We start from the raw sequence: 20876 nt of genomic DNA, 5'->3' as shown, positions 1-20876 counted from the left end.
ATGTTGTCTCTCTGTCTCTGTGATGAGCTGCCTGGAGCTGATGGAAAGGTGGAACCAGCACACCTGTGGCCACCACCACTAGGACTGCATTGTGGGAGAACTGAAGCTAGCACAATAATGGGTCTTGCTCACAGCCTACAGGAACCACTCCCTGGCTACTGGTTATGTTTAGTCAAGGCCCGAGGGTTCTGCAATCTGCAGGTGGCAAAGCCAATCAGGCTTGTGGGCTTCCCTTCAAGGTGGCGAGTTACCCCCAGTTCCAGGTGGGTCTAGAGAAGCTATCTGGGAGCCAGTGTCTGGAGTTGGAAATCTTAGGGATCCACTTAGTGCTCTGTTCTGTGGCTGAGCTGGCACCCAGGTCATGAGTCAATGTCCTGTCCACTCTTTCTCTCCTTTCTGCAAGCAGAGGAGTCTCTCACCCTGGCCACCACTGCCACAGGGCCACGGACAAGTACTGCTTGGCTACTGGTAATGTTCACTCAAGGCCGAAGGGCTCTTCTATCAGCTTTAGTGAATGCTTCCAGGACTGGGACTCTCGCTTCAGGACACCAGGCTTCCCTTTGGCCCCAGGCAGGTCTAGAAATGCCATCTAAGAGCCAAGGCCTGCAATCAAATATCCCAAGAGCCTGCTTGGTGCTCTACTTCCTTGTGGCCAAACCATACTTAAGCTTCAAGACAGAATTCCCTTTACTCTCCCCTCTCCTTTACTCAAGCAGAAGGAGTCTCTTCCCAGAGCCACCACAGCTGGGAATGTGCTGGGTCACACCTGAAGTCAGCAGCTCTCTGAGTCTCACCCAAGGACCAAGGACCATAGCAAATACCTGGGTTCCACTGCTGATTATTCAGTGCCCAAGGGCTCTTTAGTCAGCAGGTTGTAAATCCTGCCAGAACTGGGTCCTTCCCTTCAAGGCAGTGGTTTACCTTTTGGCCCAAGGTGCCTAGAAATGTCATCTGGGAGCTAGGGTCTGGAATAGGGGCCTCAGGACTCTGCCCAGTGTCCTATTCTACTGTAGCTGAGATGGTATCCAAGTTGCAAGACGAAGTCCACCTTATTCTCTTTCTTCTCCTCAAGTGGAGGGAAGGAGTGTCTTCTGGAGCTGCAAGTTATACTACCTGTGGCTGGGGTGGAGTGATGTAAGCATTCTCTCAGCCACTCTGGCTGGTGTTCCATTGGGTCATGTGCTTCTCAAGTCCACTGGCTCTGCGCCCAGCATAGCACCAGGACTTGCCCAGTAATTGCAGTTCTTGTGGCCTAGACTACCATTCAATTTTATTTAGGACCATAGAACACTTTGTCGTGAGGTGGTGGGGCTTGCCTGAATTCGTCTTCTGACATCTGGGATGGACAATTCCCCACTGGCTAGGGCTGGTCTAAATGCTCCCTCCATAGGCACTGGCCGCATTGTGCCTGGTATTGCTTTCTGGGGTAACAGGACAGCAGTGAGTTCCAATGCAAAGTCCCACGGTCTCTGCACTCTTCCTCCCCCAGGAAAACAGATTTTCTTTCTGTGCCATGTGGCCACCACTAGGGGCTGTGGGAGTGGTAGTGTTGGCAATTCAAGACTGTCTTACCCCTCTTCCGTGCTTCTTTCAGTAACAAGAAGTTTAAGTCAGGTACTGTGATCACTCACCTGATTTTTGGTTGTTCTGAGGGTGCTTTCTTGTGTGGATAGTTGTTTAATTTGGTGTTCCTGCAGGGTAGACAATCAGTGAAGACTTCTATTAGTCCATCTTGCTCCATCTCCTTTCCGGAATTCATTGTTTCTATAAAGTCACAAGTCATATTAGATAAGGATTCACCCTAATGGCCTCATTTTAACATAATTACCTGTTTAAAGGCTCTATCTTCAGTTAGAGACACACTCTGAGGTACTGGGAGTGAGGGCTTCAATATGTGAACTGTGGAGTGACACAATTCAGCCGATAACTCTTGGTTATTGTCATTCAGAAACAAAAAGAGACTCATTTTGGAAGACACCGTTGTTGAGGAATATAGCATTACAACATAAAAGCAGTAACCGTGTGCAGTTAATCACTTTTGTTGTTGAAAAAGGAGAAAATCTTATGGCCCCATTCAGCATAGTTTTTATTTTTATTCCTGTTTTGGATAATATCAGTGTTAATACTTATCTTTGAACACAGTAGACAGTGATGTTGATAGTACTTGCATTTCTAAACAGTTAAATTTTTTTCAATATCACTCTACAATTTCTGAACTTTATTTTCCAAAGGTAAAATAAAAACCTCAAACTTTGTAAAAGCTAGGTTTTACATTTTTTATGTAATTGTAAGATGATAATAATATTTGTTTTCTTAATGTCCTTAAGATTTTTCTTCCTAACATAAATTCATCTACTTTACATAGTAGGTGAATTAATTTTTTTCTTTTTTTCCAATTTTGCTTCCTGCTAAGGCTTGATAGTAACAATTAACCATGGGTGGAATATGTTCACTAGCGTGTCCTTCTGTTTAATTTTAGTCAACCTGTTCATTCTTGCTCAATAAGGCTTCTAGTCATTGTGAATTTACACTTTTATATTCTCTATAAAACACATTTCCAGGCTTGGTAAATACTTAACTTCTATTCTTCTGCTTTTGGTTACCATGGATGACCCTTTATTTCCTTTTTTTTGTTTTTAGAAAATAAGGCTCTTCTATAAAAGTTTCCTCTGTCCTACATTATGTCTCAAAAGTTTTCTACCTTCATCCACTTCTTCCTTTTCTTTCTTTCTTTTTTTTTCTTTGAGACAGAGTCTCGCTCTGTCACCCAGGCTGGAGTGCAGTGGCGCAGTCTCAGCTCACTGCAACCTCCGCCTCCTGGGTTCACGCCATTCTCCTGCCTCAGCCTCACGAGTAGCTGGGACTACAGGCCCCCGCCACCACGCCTGGCTATTTTTTTTGTGTTTTTAGTAGGGACGGGGTTTCACTGTGTTAGCCAGGATGGTCTCGATTTCCTGACCTCGTGATCTACCCGCCTCGACCTCCCAAAGTGCTGGGATTACAGGCGTGAGCCACTGCGCCCGGCCTTTTCCTTTTCTTAAAAATATTTCTTCAAGGAAGATATTCTATTTTTTCCTTTCCTGGTTTGTCTCCCAATTATATACATAATTTGGTTTGTTTTTATTTTTTGCTTATTTGGGGAACTTGTTCTTTCATAAATTCACTTTCTTGCTTCTACTCTTCAATCTTACTCTCCTAGAGGTTTCCTTCCATTTGGAAGCAATCAGACTTAATTCTTCTATATGTTGTATATCTATCCATCTATCTAACATCAATCTATAATGTGTATATTTATGATCGCAACAATTTTTGGGTACATTCTAATAAGTATAAACATATTTCCTTTAATTCACACATAAATTTCATGAAGAGTTGGTCTAGTGCTTTCTATTCTTTCCTACTTTATTTTTACCAATGTATAGGATTTCTGGTTCCAAAATAGCAGTGTAGAAGAAAGCTGACTTAACCTACCCACCACAGAAAACCAAAAACAAATATGCAGCTCTGAGATTATCACTGCCAATGTCTTGGAACTAAAATATGAGGAAGACACAGTTCCCAGAGCCAAAGAGAAGTGAAAAAACTCTGAGCAGATGGAAAGAGAATTGGACTTCTATATCCTTGATGCCTCTCCCTTCAATCTGACTGTAACCAAGTGCATAGAAATTTCCCCTTGTTCACAATTTATACACAGAAAAAGGTGAAATCAAGGCTAACAGCCAGCTTCCCCATCACCTTGGGATCCCTGAAAGGAAGTCTATTCCAGTATCAATCTACAGGAAGCATTGCAAGTGCCTAAAGGGAGAAATATCTCCCAAGACTGCCAGAGACAAAGTGGGGTGATAAGACTATCATCCTCAACCCTGGAAACTCTGATAGGTAACTTGGCCAAAGTTGACACCAAATCAGAATGGCTTTTCAGCGGCACTATACTATAGGAGGTATGTTCTGCAGGTTCCTAGGGCACAAACTCCTAGCCAGCATTCCCACACTATTGGGACATTCCCTTTGGAACCCCTCCCACTTAAGATGAACAGCCCTCCGACTGTTTACTAGAGCTGAGGCCAACCTGGGCTTAAGGTGCCACCTAGTGCTAAAAAGGAGGCAGCAACCCAGCAGGAAAAAAAAGATGAGAAAGCAAACCAGCAGCTAATTATAAAAACATCTAAGGAAACATGTCCAATAAAAACCAAAATAAGCCGACAGAGAAGACTGGATTCAACAACTAATCCTTTAGTGCAAAAACGCTGATGTACACACACACACACACACACACACACATCAGCAAAGAGGGAATCATGATCTTCCCAAGGGACAAAGCAAGAAACCAGTGACTGACCCTAGTGGCTGTGACATGTGAATTCTCTGAACAAGCATTCAAAAAAGCAGATTTAAGGAAACACAGTGATCTCCAAGATAGCACAGAAAAGCAACTTAGAAATTTATCAGAGAAATTTAATATAGATTGTAATTTTTAAAAATCAAACATACATCTTAGAAGTGAGAAATACATTTGCTAAACTGAAAATCTCACTAGAGGCTCTCAACAGCACAATGGAACAAGCAGAGGAAAGAATCAGTGAGCTCAAAAACAGGCTACTTGAAAATACATGAAGAAGAAAAAAGAAATATGAATGAAAAGAAAAGAAGATCACCTAAAGACATAGAACATTACCTTAAGATACCAACTCTAAGAATTATTGGTGTTCAAAAGGAAATTAAGCCAGAATAATGGATAGAAAGCATATTCAAAGAAATAATAGAAAAGTTTCCAATACTTGAGAAAGACCTAAATATCCAAGTACAGGAAGCTCAGAGAACACCAAACAGACATGGACAAAAAAGACTACCCCAAGGTATATAATAATTGAACTCTCAAATGTCAAGGCAAAGAAATTATCCTAAAAGCAGCAAGAAAAAAATAAGCAAATAACTTATGAAGGAGTTCCAATTTATCTGGCAACAGACTTCTCAACAGAAACCATATGAGCCAGTAGGAAGTGGGATGACATTATCATAGTGCTTAAAGAAAAAAACCTGCCATGCAAGAATATTATATGCAGCAAATTTTTATATCAAATATGGAGAAATAAAGTTTTACTCAGATAAACAAAAGCCGAGAGACTTTACCACTACCAACATGTCTTATGAGAAATGCTAGAGGGAGTTCTTCAATCTGAAAGAAAACACAAAACAAAACAGTAATGTGCAAAAAAAATATATATATATTTGAAGGTATAAAACCCCTGGTAAACTTAAGTACATTGACAAACCCAGAATACTCTACTAATTATAATTATGGTGTACAACCCACTCATAACTAGTATGAAGCCCAAAAGACATATCTATGAAAAAACAATTATAGCTATAACAACCTATTAAGAGATATGTGATATAGAAACATGTAAATTGAGACAACATGAAGTCAAAATGTTGAGGGACAGAGATGAAGTTAATGCATACAGTTTTTTTTCACTTGTTCTTTGTTTCTATTCTTTTATTTGTGGTCTAAGATAATTTGTCATAGATTTAAACTAATTTGTTAATCTTTAAGATATTCTTTGTAGGCCTTATGGAAACCACACACACACACACATACAAAACTATAAAAGACACACTAAAAATAAAAAGGCAACAAATAAAATCTTACTACCAGAGAATATTACTTATCACATAAGAAGGTAGTAGGAAAGGAAAAAAGAAACAGAAGAGTTATAAAACAACAGGAAAATAAGCAACAAAATGTCAATAGTAAGTTCTTACTTATCAATAATAATACTGAATTCAAATGGTCTAAATTCTCCAATTAAATGGCATTGAGTGGCAGAATGGGTAAAAAACAAAAACAAAAGGAAAAAAAAAAAACAAGACCTAACTATATGCTGCCTATAAGAAGCTCACTTTACCTATAAAGACACGCACAGACTGAGAGTGAAGAGGTGGAGAAAGATTGGTTTCCATGCAACCGGAAACCAAAAAAGAGCAGGAATAACTATTTGTAGATCAAAGAAAATAAACTACAAGTCAAAGACTGTAAAAAGATACAAAGATACAAAGAATCCTACTCAATAATGATAAAGGGGTCAATTCAGTGAGAGAATATAACAATTGTAAATATATATGCACCTAACACCAGAGCACCCAAGTATATAAAGCAAGCATTAATAGATCTAAAGGGAGAGATAGAGTGCAATACAATAACAGTAAGAGACTTCAACACCCCATTCTCAGTTACAGACATATCACTCAGACAGAAAATCAACAAAGAAATATGAGTTAAAAACTTCACATATGACCAAAGAAGTCTAACTGACATTTACAGAATATTTCACCCAACAGCTACAGAATACACATTCTTTTCATCAGCACATGAAACATTCTCAAGAATAAATAATCTCTTAGACCACAAAATGAGTCTCAACAAGTAGAAATCATATTAGTGTCTTTTCTGACCACAGTGATAAAACCGGAGATCAGTGGAGAAGCAGAACCTTGGAAATTACACAAACGTGGAAATTTAAAAACACGCTCCTAGATGCTTATTGGTCAAAAAAAAAAAAATACTAAGAAGGAAGTTCTAAAAAATTTTGAAACAAATGAAAATGGAAATATAACGTACCAAAATCTATGGGATACAGCAAAAGCAGTTCAGAGAGGAGAGTTTATAGCAATAAATGCCTATATAGAAAAAAGTAAAAATACTTCGAATGAACAACAAAATGATGCACGCTAAGGAAGTAGACAAGCAAGAACAAACCAAACACCTAATTAGTAGGAGAAATGAAATAATAAGGATTAGAGAAGAAATAAATGAGATTGAGACTAAAATAATACACAAGATCAAAATAAAAAGAAGTTGGATTTTTTGAAAAGATTAACAAAATTAACAAACCCTGAGGTAGACTAATAAAAAATGAGAAGACTGAAATAAGCCAGAAATAAAAAACGACACATACCAACTGAGACAACAGAAATACAAAGAATCATTAAAAATTATTATAAATAATTATATGCCCAAAAAATGGGAAAACCTAGAGAAAATGGATAAATTCCTGGACACATACAAGCACCCAAGATTGAACCACAAAGAAGCATGAAATTGCAACAAACCAATAATGAGTAACAATATCAAAGCTGTAATAAAAATTATTCTATCAAAGAGAATCCCTGGACCTGATAGATTCACTGCCAAATTCTACCAAATATTTAAAAAATAATTAATGCCATTTATCCTCAAAGTCTTCAAAAATATTGAAGAGAATGGAATACTTCCAAATTCATTCTACAAGGACAGGATTACTGTGATAACAAAATCAGACAAGGACACAACAATAGAGAAAACTACAGGCCAATATCACTTAGAAACAAGATGCAAAAATCCTCAACAAAATACTGGCAAATTAAATTCAACATCACATTAAAAAGATCATTCACCATTATCATGTGTGATTCATCCCAGGGATGCGAGGATAATTCAACAAACAAAAATCAATAAGTATGAAACACCACATTAACAGAACGAAACCCCAAAACCACATGATCATTTCAATAGATGTTTAAAAAGTGTTCAGTAAAATTCAAATTCATAATAAATACCCTCAACAAACTGGGTGTAGAATGAATATATCTCAAAATAATAAAGGCCATGCATGACAAACCCACTACTAACATTATACTGAGTAAGGAAAAATTGAAAGTCTTTTCTGTAAAAGCAGGAACAAGACCAGGATGTGCCTTTTCACCGCTTTTCAACATATTATCCAACATAATACTGAAAGTCCTGGCCAGAGCAATCAGACAACTAAAAGACATACAGGGCATCCAGATTGGAAAGGAAGAAATCAAATTAGCCTTGTTCACAGGCAACATGATCTTATACTTAGAAAAACTTAAATACTCTGTCAAAAAAAGTTAGAACTAATGAGTTAATTTATAAAGTTGCAGCATTCAAAATCAACATATAAAAATCAGTAGCATTTATATACAGCAATAGCAAACAATCTGATAAGGAAATCAAGAAAGCAATCTCACTTAATATAGCTAAAAAGTATGTAAAATACCTAAGAATCAATTTAACTAAAGAAGTAAAAAAAATACCAGAAAAATAATAAAACACTAATAAAAAAATTGAAGAAGACACATATGAAAAATGGAAAGATATTCCATGCTCATGAATTGGAAGTACTAATATTGTTAAAATTATAATACTACCTGGTGCAATCTCTGTCAAAATACCAACAGCATTCTTCTTAGAACTAGAAAAAAATAACTTTAATATTTATATGGAACCACAAAGACCCATGATAGCCAAAGTAATTCTGAGCAAAGAGAACAAAGCTGGAAGCATCACAATACTTGACTTCAAAACATACTACAAAGCTGTAGTGATGATATCAGCCTGATATTTGCATTAAAAACAAACACATAGACTAATGGAAAATAATAGAGATCCAAGATGTAAATCCAGGCATTTATAGTCAAGTCATCCACAACAAAGTCACCAAGAATATAAAACGGGGAAAGGACAGTCTCATCAATAAATGGTTATGAAGAAAACTGTATATCCATATGCAGAAGAATGAAACTAGATCCCTACCTCTCACCATATAAGAAAATCAACTCAAAATAAATTAAAGACTTAAATCTAAAACCTGAAGCTACGAAACTACTAGAAGAAAACATTGGAGAAATGCTCCAGGACATAGGTATGGGCAAATTTTTTGTGTGTATAAGACCTCAAAAGCACAGGCAACCAAGAAAATAGAAAAATGGGATTATATCAAGCTAAAAAGCTTCTGCCTAGCAAAAGAAACAAGCAACAGAGTGAAGAGACAACACACAGGATGGGAGAAAATATTTGCAAACTATCCATGTGACAAAAAATTAGCCAGAATATATGAGGACCTCAAACTCAATAGCAAAACAAACAAACAAAACCCAAACAATCCAATTAAAAATGGGCAAAGGGGCTGGGCACAGTGGCTCATGTCTGTAATCCCAGCACTTTGGGAGGCCAAGGCGGGTGGATCATTTGAGTCCAGGAGTTCCAGACTAGCCAAACACGGCAAAACTCCCCTCTCTACTAAAAATAACAAAAATTAGCTGGTCGTGGTATTACACCTGTAGTCCCAGCTATTTGAGAGGCTGAAGCACGAGGATCACTTGAGCCTGGAGCAGATATTGTAGTGAGTTGAAATCGTGCCATTGCACTCAGCCTTGGTGACAGAGTGAGTTGGCATCTCAAAAAAATTAAAAAAAAAAAAAAAGCCAGGAAACAACAGATACTGGAAAGGATGTGGAGAAATAGGAACACTTTTACACTGTTAATGGGAGTGTAAATTAGTTTAACCATTGTGGAAGACAGTGTGGCGATTCCTCAAGGATCTAGAACTAGAAATACCATTTGACCCAGCAATCTCATTACTGGGTATATATCCAAAGAACTATAAATCATTTTACTATAAAGACACACGCACAGGCATGTTTATTGCAGCACTATTCACAATAGCAAAGGCTTGGAACCAACTCAAATGCCCATCAATGATAGACTGGATAAAGAAAATGTGGTATATATACACCATGGAGTACTATGCAGCCATAAAAAAGGATGAGTTCATGTCCTTTGCAGGGACATGGATGAAGCTGGAAACCATTCTCAGCAAACTAACACAGGAGTAGAAAACCAAACACCGCATGTTCTCACTCATAAGTGGGAGTTGAACAATGAGAACACATGGACACAGGGAGGGGAAAGTCACACAGCGGGCCTGTCGAGGGGTGGGGGGCAAGGGGAGGGATAGCATTAAGTGAAATACCTAATGTAGATGGTGGGTTGATGGGTGCAGCAAACCACCATGGCACACGTATACCTATGTTACAAACCTGCACGTTCTGCAGATGTATCCCAGAACTTAAAGTATAATAAATAAATAAAAATAGAAATAGAAATGGCCAAAGGATTTGAAAGGACATTTCTCCAAAAAAGACATACAAATGGCCAACTGGTATAAGAAAAAATCCTCAATATCACTAATCATTAGAGAAATGCAAATCAAAACCACAATGAGATATCATCTTACCTCAGTTAAAATGGCTTTTATCAAAAAGAGAAAATAATAGATGGTGGTGAGGATGTTGAGAAAGAAAATCTCTTGGACGCTGTTGATGGGAATGTAAATTAGTGCCACTAGTATAAAACACTTTACACAAATTCCTCAAAAAACTAAAAATACGTCTATCATACGATCCAGCAATCCCACTGCTGAGTGTACATCCAAAAGAAAGAAAATCTGGCCAGGCGCAGGGGCTCACGCCTGTAATCCCAGCACTTTGAGAGGCTGAGGGGCAGATCACTTGAGGCCAGGAGTTTGAGCTTTGTTCTCTTTGCTCAGAATTACTTTGGCTATCATGGGTCTTTGTGGTTCCATATAAATATTAAAGTTATTTTTTTCTAGTTCTAAGAAGAATGCTGTTGGTATTTTGACAGAGATTGCACCAGGTAGTATTATAATTTTAACAATATTAGTTCTTCCAATTCATGAGCATGGAATATCTTTCCATTTTTCATATGTGTCTTGTTCAATTTTTTTATTAGTGTTTTATTATTTTTCTTGTATTTTTTTTACTTGTTTAGTTAAATTGATTCTTAGGTATTTTACATACTTTTTAGCTATATTAAGTGAGATTGCTTTCTTGATTTCCTTATCAGATTGTTTGCTATTGCTGTATATAAATGCTACTGATTTTTATATGTTGATTTTGAATGCTGCAACTTTATAAATTAACTTATTAGTTCTAACTTTTTTTGACAGAGTATTTAAGTTTTTCTAAGTATAAGATCATGTTGCCTGGTACAAGGCTAATTTGATTTCTTCCTTTCCAATCCAACATGGCAAAAACCCTTTCTCTACTAAAAATACAAAAATTAGCTGGGCATGGTGGTGCGTACCTGTAATCCCCACCACTCTGGAGGCTGAGGCACAAGAATCACTTGAACCCAGGAAGTGGAGGTTGCAGCAAGCCCAGATGACAACACTGCACTCCAGCTTGGGCAACAGAGTGAGACTCTGTCACGGAAAAAAAATAAAAAAAAAGGAAGATCAAAGTATCAAAGAAATGTCTGCACTCCCATGTTTATTGCAGCGCTACTCACAATCACCAAGACATGGAATTAACTTTACTGCCCAACAGAGAATGAATGGATAAAGTGTGATATACATTCACAGAGAAATATTATTCAGCCAAAAAAAGAATAAATTCCTGACATTTACAGCAACATGCATGGAACTAAATGTCATTATGTTAAATGAAATAAGCCAGACATAGAAAGACAAATATCACATATTCTGACTCACATATGGGAGCTAAAAAAGTGAAACTCACAAAGATGGAGACTAGACTGGTGATTACCTGACTCTAGGGTGAGTAAAGGGGGGGGGGTGGTGAATAGAGGTTGATTAACGGGTACAAATATACAGTTAGATGAAAGAAATGAGAGCTACTGTTCTGTAGATTAATCAATAGGGTGACTATAGTTAACAATAATCAAAATAGCACATTTCAAAATAGCTAGCAGTGAATAATTTGAATCTTTCTAACATAAAGAAAAGATAAATATTTAACATAATGGATACCCCAATTATGTTGATTTGGTCTTTACACATATACGAATGTATAAATTATTACATGTGCCTTCAAGATATGTACGTCTATTATATTTCAATTAAAAAAATTCACGAAGGCCTAAGAATAACGGCAATTAAATTCTAAACCCAAAAGATATTACCATTACCTAAGAATAAAATTCATGAAAAATCTTCTTGGGATGAGCTACTATATAAATAACTGACATACATAAATATTTATGTATGGAAATAATACATAAATATGTGACTGAAGAGTTCTTGGATATCCATTTTTAGTTAATGCGACTTAGGAAAATTTGGAATCTGACTGTAACATAGAAAATTGGACCTAATTTAGTTGACCACTGTCAGAAGCACAAACATATAGGTAGAAGGGTAGTCATTAGCTTAATGCCTAAAAAAGTGGAGCCTGAAGCACGAGGATTTGCTAGGATGTCTTTAACACGATCTAGGAAGAAGAGTAGCTAATTAGTAGATGAGCGTTTTTTCAGGATTCAGTCTATTCCAAAGTTTTACATTTTTCTATAGCTTCTTATTCACTCCTGGGTAAAGTATAAATTTGTTAATATGTAAAAACCTTGGCATAATTTTGTCCCTGAGTACATGGCTATAGTTATTTTGATCCTACTGTGTATTTTAGATACATCCCAGACATACTGGGCTGATACATGCAATTTTCTATGCATTCCCTACTATTTCTGTAGATAATGTTTCTCCTGAATATGTTCCTCATGCTTCTTTCTTAGTTAACACCTACTAATCCTTAACACTGCACAAATAATCCCTGCTGAGAAATGTCCTTGATCCATTAGTCTGCCTAAGTACCCTCATTTTGAGATTTTATGAACTTTGTGCTTACCTCTGACGTAATATGTGTTATAGTGAATTATATTCTCTGTGTCTGCTTTCCCACTAGAGCTGTGAGCTTCTTGGAGACATAGACAATGTTTTAATCTTCTTTGTGTTTCCAATGCCAAGTATATGGCTTGGTATATAGAAATTCAAATTGATCATGAAAAAATGAGTGAAGAATGTCACTATAGTAAAGATGAGTACGTTAGGTTATTATAACCTGTTAATAACCATTAAATTAATCTAATTAACGTTCTTGTGCTTTTGCTCTTTTCACCAAGCAAATTTCTTATTATAATTCCCTTTCCTGTGATAATTTGCCTTCTGGTAGAAAATATTCTGCAGAATATTTAAGGCTCTTCTACCTTTGGCATTCATATTGCTTATTATAATGTGAATATTGAATTGGGATGCACTGGGCGGTTACATTTGTCGCTCTAGCTCTATTCTCCATTTTTTTTTTTTTTTTTTGCATTCTATTCCCTGCTCCAAGTGACTTACTTGAGTGGGTTTTCTCATCTACTTGCTTCTTGTGTTGAGCCAATGGGAAGTTTCTGAAGTGGATAAGAGGGAGAGAGGATTGAAGATTCAGGAGATTTTTTCTCCAGCTCCCTCTCTAGTGCCTCTGGCTCACTATGACCTTTAAGTAAAAATTAGCCATCTTTTCAAGGTGGTCTTGTTTATAACCCTCTCCACTTCTGGAGTCTGATAACAACAACTCTACTTCCTTCCCCCAAGTTTTATCCAGAGGTGGTAACTGGCCTGTTGTAATTAGGCCTGGAGTAAGGTGGTATCCCATCGTGCTTTCCCTTTATTCAATCCTCAAAATAATCTGAGTCTTGTTTGAGTGTTTCTTCCTGCGACTGTACTGAGGTTTAAGTTTGCTATGCTTGGTCTTGACTAATATAGTAATTGGTAAATGGCCCTAGGAAACTGATCCTCAAAATGGAATTCTAGAGAGAAATCACTCATACATGCAAAGAACACAGGGATAATAACACATTGCTAAAGGGGATGGTGCATGGGTAATCCATGGCATAGTGTGGCATTATAATTAGTCAAATCAAATTACTAGATGGCACACGGAGGGAGAGCAAGTGGCTGTGGCACTTGGTAGCTATGAAAACAATAGTAATTATACAATGTTTTGGTTGGGGGGAGGGTCCCTCGATTTGGTTTATAGTCCTAGAGATGTGCACATAGGAAAAGCAAAAGTATGAGCTATGAACAACTACAAATTTCTGTGGAGAAGGCCCATTGGCAGTTTTGAAGGAATCCTTCATCTCACAGATTCACAGAGGATATAATACTAAAGACAAACAAGGGTTTACTGTAAACATCAATTAAATACTTAACCTTGCTAAGTATTTCACACTAAGATAAGGACATTGCTGGGGAAGGAATGGGACTTTTATCTATGGAATGAGAATATTTATATAGTAGGGACAAAAAGGTACTTATCTTGTTTTGCCTCAAGGCTGTGTTGTATTTGCTTACCTATCTGATTTAGTCCTGGTCAGTGCTTCTCAAATTTTGACGTGCATATGAATTATCTGTGACTCCTATTAAACTGAAGATTCAGATTCAGTGGTGCTGGGGAGTGAGCAGAGCTGTGGCCTGACTATCATCCTTTATACCAGCGTTGTCCAATCTTTTGGCTTCCCTGGGACACACTGGAAGAAGAATTGTCTTGGGTCATACATAAAATACACTAACACTAACAAAAGCTGCTGAGCTAAAAAAAAAAAAAAAGAAAATCACAAAAAAAATCATGATGTTTTAAGAAAGTTTATGAATTTGTGTTGATCCGTATTCAAAGCTGTTCTGGGCCACATGTGGCCTGTGGGTCATGGGTTGGACAAGCTTGCTTTGTACTGAAGACATTATACTAACTGAAAATGGCAAACAGAAAGTAAAAACATAAATATCCTAGTAATACAGGTGCATTGCAGAAAATGGGAGATAAATGACTAAAAAGTTCTGTGGTATGCCACATCAGTGAAATTTTTGGTAAGATAGTCCTTCTGAAATATGAGTCAAGTTATGTTACCCAACACAGTGAAAGAAACACATAACTTAGTAGGCCTCTTTGGATTTTGGAACCAATATATACTGTATTTGGTCAACCTTCTCCAACTCATTTACTTATTTGGACAGGTGCCAGCATTGATTTGAGTCTTGAATAAGAAAAACCTCTGCAACCAGACTGGTTTTTGTTCATGCCATATTGCCTTTTGGGTCTAATAACCTAGCACATCCACTCATTTTTGAAGCATTTGTGACAGACATGATTTTTGTATGAAACCCTTCCAAACCCAGATAAGAGCAATTACAGCTCAGATATCTACACTTAAGGAGTAATGTAATTCCCTTCTATTCTATCAACTATTTCCATTTGAAAAGTTTCTTCTGTCTTGCAAATGGGCTCTGATAGAAAGTGAATGCATGGCCTTGTAAAACCCCATGGCTATGTGAATCATACTGTTTAAGATGAATTGTATGTTACCTGCTTAACCCAACCATAAAATTGGATATGCATGACAGCACTACTTTATAAAATGGAAGTGGTATATATTAGACTGAGCTGAAGCTGCTCTGGGAGACATAAATAAAAAGCACAAATGGATGGCTCAGTTTAACATGGTATCTGCTTCATTGCTTTGCCATTATGGAGAAGGAAAAAGAACGAACCTGGTTTGCTACTGGGTGTGATTGTTATACCAGCACTAGCTAGAAATGGACAGCAGCTCCCAAGAGGGTCTCTGAAAACAGTGGCTATCTATAGTGTGTGGCATGGTTCACTGCCAAGATTCAGTCCTCCAGGTCTGAAATATTCATTTCTTGGACTGCTGAGAGTCTTGGCAGCCAATGGTTCTCAGCTGACTTCCCGTCCAGGACTTTCTTTAGGTTGAATAGTCTACCCACCTAAGGTCATGCCCTCTTCCTGGGGGCAGCCAAGTCCAATAATTGGTCAACAGAGAGGTATATGGGCCTGTCGCTATGCCACAGTGTAGAGTGTCTCTGAACCATTCCAGCTCCAAATTCATCCATAGAATCAACTGATTTCTTGGTCGTGGCTGCATCACTACTCAAATTATCTTACTATCCAGTTGTGTGTCCATACTGCATAGCTGTTTATCTTGAGCATGTCCAAATAAACTTTTTGCACACAAATACCACATTTCTAAGGGTACAGGATCTGTGACAGTAGGTGTCAGGTGTTGTGAGAGCTGGGGTGCTGGTGGAGTGTAAGTTGAACGTGGAATACATTGTAAACTAAACAACTATGCTTACTAAGTTAGGTTTTTAACCAGCTGTGGAAGCAAACTTTTGTAGCATTTTTTTTTTTGAGATGGAGTTTTGTTCTTGTTGCCCAGGCTGGAGGGCAATGGCACAATCTTCGCTCACTGTAACCTCCACCTCCTGGGTTCAAGCGAATCTCCTGCCTCAGCCTCCCAAATAGCTGGGATTACAGGTGCCTGCCACCAGGCCTGGCTAATTTTTGTATTTTTAGTAGAGACAGGGTTTTACCATGTTGGCCAGGCTGGTCTCGAACTCCTGACCTTGTGATCCACCCTCCTTGGCCCCCAAAAGTGCTGGGATTACAGGCCTGAGCTTGTAGCTATTTACTGGAGAAGTAAATGGTATTATTCAATTATTTTTTTTTTTTTAAAAAACACCGATTACATTTCTATGCCCCTCCTTCAATTTTTTATGAAGAACATTAGTGACAGAAAATATTTCAGTATCCAGTGGAAAGTACAAGCAAATTAACATCACTACAATGATACAGTACCTTACGGTATTTGTATGCCCCATGTGTGGAGAATAAAACCTTTCTAAGTGAATGAAGGATGAGTGGATTCTAAAAGGAGAAAGAATATGCTGTTCCAGGTAATTTCTGCTTTCCCATCAGATCTGTTCATCATTCCTCTCCACCATGATCTGTGTCTTGAGAGGCTGATCTATGTAGGTTTCATCAATGAGTTGTATGGATTTCATCAATTTGTTCTCTTGTTCTCTGGCGTATGGTTGGTTTCATCCAATGAGATCCACACAGAAAATATGAGGAAGAAGTGTATGAGTTTGATTATTTTTTTCCCCTGGCTTCATCCCTGTGGGGTTCCTTCGGGTTGACTGTCTCTAAAAAAACTTCTTTCACTCAAGGCAGCTCTTAGGGCCCAGAAGTGTTAAGATCTCTGCCAATACTTAGTGTGTTCTTGTCATGTTTTTATACCCTTACTTTTATAAGTGTTGTCGGTTTTTTTTTTTTTGTTAAACTCTTGTTGAATTACCCTAATTTGAATGTATTTTCTATTGGGATCCTAACATACTTAAAGAACAAAAAACAAAAAACAAAAAAAAGAAGGAAAGAAAAAAAAAGCATTGCATCGCTTTTACATAAGTCATCTTATCATCTGGCCTTAATAGGCAAGATTCATCTATTCATCTTCTGATCTTAACTCTACAACACAAATGTAAAATTTTGCAATCTGACTTGGTCTTCAATTTGGAATATAAGTATCTTTTTTTTTAATAGAAAACAATATCAGTCCTGCCACTAATATTTTTAGAGCCCTGGATATTATAATAAATGGAGGCCCACATGCTATATGTGTAATTATTAAAAAGAATGTGTATTGAGGTAACAAATATATTTTATTCTTTTGACAAAACACTTTCATAGCAGCATGTACACCTGTGATGTTTCATATCTGCAACTTGGCAAAATACCAAAGATGAGCAACCTTCTTTATTGTACATGTCTGGTTTTCTGGTGATAGGCAGTGATGTTTGGGTAAGAATGAAATGATGATATTCATAAATCATAAAGTACATACTTATTTCATCACATTTATTTTTCTTATCTTTTTAAAGAAAATTAACTAGTTATACTTTTATAATTAAAATTTTCAAATAATTTGTGCACTATTAACAATAATGCCAAAATATTCAATTTTTTCTCATTGTTCTTATTTGAATTTGACTTATACTTTATTCTGCAAGTCAGTGGAAAATAGGATTGTTAAGTTTTTCAAGCTCAGATTTTAAAATAAGCCATAAATTTTGCATACTATGATCAAATATTGTAATGAGGTCACAACTGGTAATGTCATTTCAGAAAATACTAAACATATTTTAATTGCATAAATTTATGTCATGTATATAATGCTCCTCATTATCTAAAAGTAATATCTAGATTCATAAAATGTTTATTAAATTCTTTCTTTAAAAATTTTAATTCTGGGATATTATAAAGAACACAGAAAATAGTAAAATCGAGACTATACCTAGATCTGTAATGGCCAGAACGTAATTTCTATTCATCTTAGTTTTGAGATTATTTATGTGTGTATTGTCTCCTTCACGGTCATGCAAAAATTCTCATTTTCCTATTCTGTCTCATATTGGAATGCCATTTTGTTACATATTTCGAAGGCATTTTCTTTTGATATTAAAGAACATTCTCTCTAAAATTTTAAAACCATAAACTTCAATCTTTTGTAAAAAGTAAAATTCACAAACTTGCATTTATTTGTTTTTGTAACTGGTTAAAATACTAGCTTTCAACAGTTCAAATCAAATAATTTTGAATGATACAAATTGAAAGTTATTGTATTTCCTACCCAAAATCAAAATTTACTTCAGTCTGAGTCTCTTTGGTTATTTGCTCATTCATTCATTCATTCATTCATTCATTCATTCTTTCGTTCATTCAGAGATGGAGTCTTGCCCTGTTGCCCAGGCTGGCCTTCCACCTCAGCTTCCCAAGTAGCTGGGACTACAGACATGCACCACCATACCTGGCTAGAGCTTCTACTCTTGCTTTTTTTTTTTTTTTTTTTTTTTTTTGAGACAATGTCACTCTGTTAGCTAGGCTGGAGTGCAATATCGCAATTTTGGCTCACTGCAACCTGCCCCTGCCCGAGTTCAAGCGATCCTCCTGCCTCAGCTTCCCGAGTAGCTGGGATTACAGGCATGCACCACCGCACCCAGCTGATTTTTGTATTTTTAGTAGAGACGGAATGTCATCATGTTACCCAGGCTGGTCTTGAACTCCTGATCTCAAGTGATCCGCCTGACTCGGCCTTCCAAAGTGTTTTGCTTATCTTTTAAAGTGCATTTTAAAAATTTTGTATATCTTAACATCACTTAGCATTTTCATCATGCCTCAAAAATTTTTTAAACTTAGTATCTTTTTTCAAGATATTACATCTTTAGACAGATCCAAAAAACCATCATATACAGTCTTTGAATTCTTTCAAATTATCTTATCACTTCTTTGGGTCCAGTTGAGGCCTCTTGATAACAAATTCAAATTATGGGCTGCACATGACATGAAGAATGTCTCAGAATTATCAGCCAAAATTCTACTTTGTAATCTTCCTTCTTAATCAATCATTCTAATAATATTATCATAGGTTGTCCTTCATAATCTTTCTGGACAGAAAGATTTTAAGATTTTAAGCCTTGGAAAAGGCTTAAAAACATATTTTTTTTTTTAGTCCTTCACTGAAGTCAAAACCATGCATTTTTAAAAAACACCAGGTATAAAAACAGTGAAATACTCATTAATTTTAACATCCTTGTTTTCTTCCTCTGATAATTGAATTATCCACAGTTAATGTCATTTTCTGCTTAGATTTCTTCTCCTGTACAATCTAGTTGAACTAATAAATAGTATTTACTTATAATTTTTGTATAACATTTCTTCTCTCACTTTACTGTCTATTAAGTTAATAATTTGATTTTGATTTATCCATTCTGAGTAGTGATAATATTTTGTTATTTTTAATATATCTTATATTTTGGCTATTTTGGTCTCAATTTCAAAATGATTTCTACTAAACCAGAAAATTTATATTATTTTCTGTAATTACTGTGTTGTTTGTGTCTTGTAAAGCACTATTATGATTGGCTAATTATTTGCCACATAATATATTCTTTAAGAACATCACATTTTGTATTAGGATTTATTTATATTTATTTAATACTATTGTTCATTTGCTATCTATTCAGTTCCTTTCTTTCAGAGCAGTAATTAAATGTGTTTTTTTTTTCCTGTGTAAGGGAAGTTTTATATTGTTTTAATTCGAAATCAAAATGTTTCCAGTAACAGCTTTTTACAGAGGTGATTTCAAAAATTGATTGTGAAATATGTAACAATAACCTAAACTGTAACCTCTGTACTTTTTTTTCTTTATGGGAATTAATTTTGGTGTATAGTTAAATACTAAATTTTCAACCATGTTCATTTCAATAGAAAATTTCAAACTTTTGAGTCAGGTTGTGTGTAGCTACAATCATTTCATACTGTGAGAGGAATGCCACAGCCATTTTCCAGAATTGTGATCTTGTAAACATAGAAAAACTGAGGTATTGTTTTTCTTTTCTCAATTTCTTGTTTTCATGAATTTAACTTATCTTCTAAACAGCAGGCCAGAGTTGCATTTGTTGCAAATCTGATATAATTTTTTTTCTCAATTTTATTGTTTTGATCAGTAATCTATCTTTGTTGAAGTGTTAGAAATAATAGGAATTCATTTAACCTGTTTCAGTTTTGGACCTGATAAGAAAAATTGTATGATTCATCTCATTGCTTTGATCAGAAATTATAACTTTTGAATATAAAAAAACTTCGTAATGTTCTGTTTATATATATATATATAATGTTCTTTTTTTTGTATAAATCATGCTCTACAGAAGTCTTCTTCCTTTAATTATCTTTTTTTTTTAAACATTTAGGCAATCATCCTCTTTGAAGATTTTCTATTTTTTTTCAGATTTTTAAAATGTTTGAAAGCTCTGCTTATTTTTTATATTTATATTAAGAAAGCATTTTGTATTCATTATCATTATTAAAGAGTTTAAAAATTAAATGTAATCATATACAAAATTTATTAAATTTAACTTTTTTTTAACATAGAGACAGGGTCTTGCTAACTTGAACCTTGAACCCCTGGGCTCAAGTGCTGCTCCCACTTCAAGCATCCATGTAACTGGGACTATAGGCCTGTGCCACTACACCTGGATGAAACTTAACATATTTTTATTAAAAATATTATAAACACATGTAAATATAAAATATTAATTAAAATTATTTTATATATGTTAAAATATATTTTTCTTCTAAAATAGTATATCTATTAAAATGTAAAGGAAAATTTATAGTTAATAAGTATGAACATTTTAATGATAAAATGTTTAAATAAAGCTAAATAATTTTGTTTTTATCTTTTGGCAAATTAAATTATATATAAATTTTTACTAAAATAACTTGGAAAGGTGTATTATTATTAGCCATTCTAGTATTAGATATTCTAGCATTCGAATAGAATTTAGGTGAAAATGTTTAAAGAGAAAAGTGCTACTGTCCAA

The 20876-nt window shown here is 35.8% G+C and overlaps 1 long non-coding RNA gene across 2 annotated transcripts in view; it reads left to right on the top strand.

The window, feature by feature from the left end:
• The window catches only part of LOC129529346 (uncharacterized), a 139921-nt gene that overhangs the window by 78681 nt on the left and 40364 nt on the right, over positions 1-20876 (top strand). The window lies entirely within an intron of this gene.

This window comes from Gorilla gorilla, chromosome 22 (assembly GCF_029281585.2).
Source record: "Gorilla gorilla gorilla isolate KB3781 chromosome 22, NHGRI_mGorGor1-v2.1_pri, whole genome shotgun sequence".
Classification (NCBI taxonomy): Eukaryota; Metazoa; Chordata; class Mammalia; order Primates; family Hominidae; genus Gorilla; species Gorilla gorilla.
This window is presented reverse-complemented; position numbering and strand designations above follow the sequence as displayed.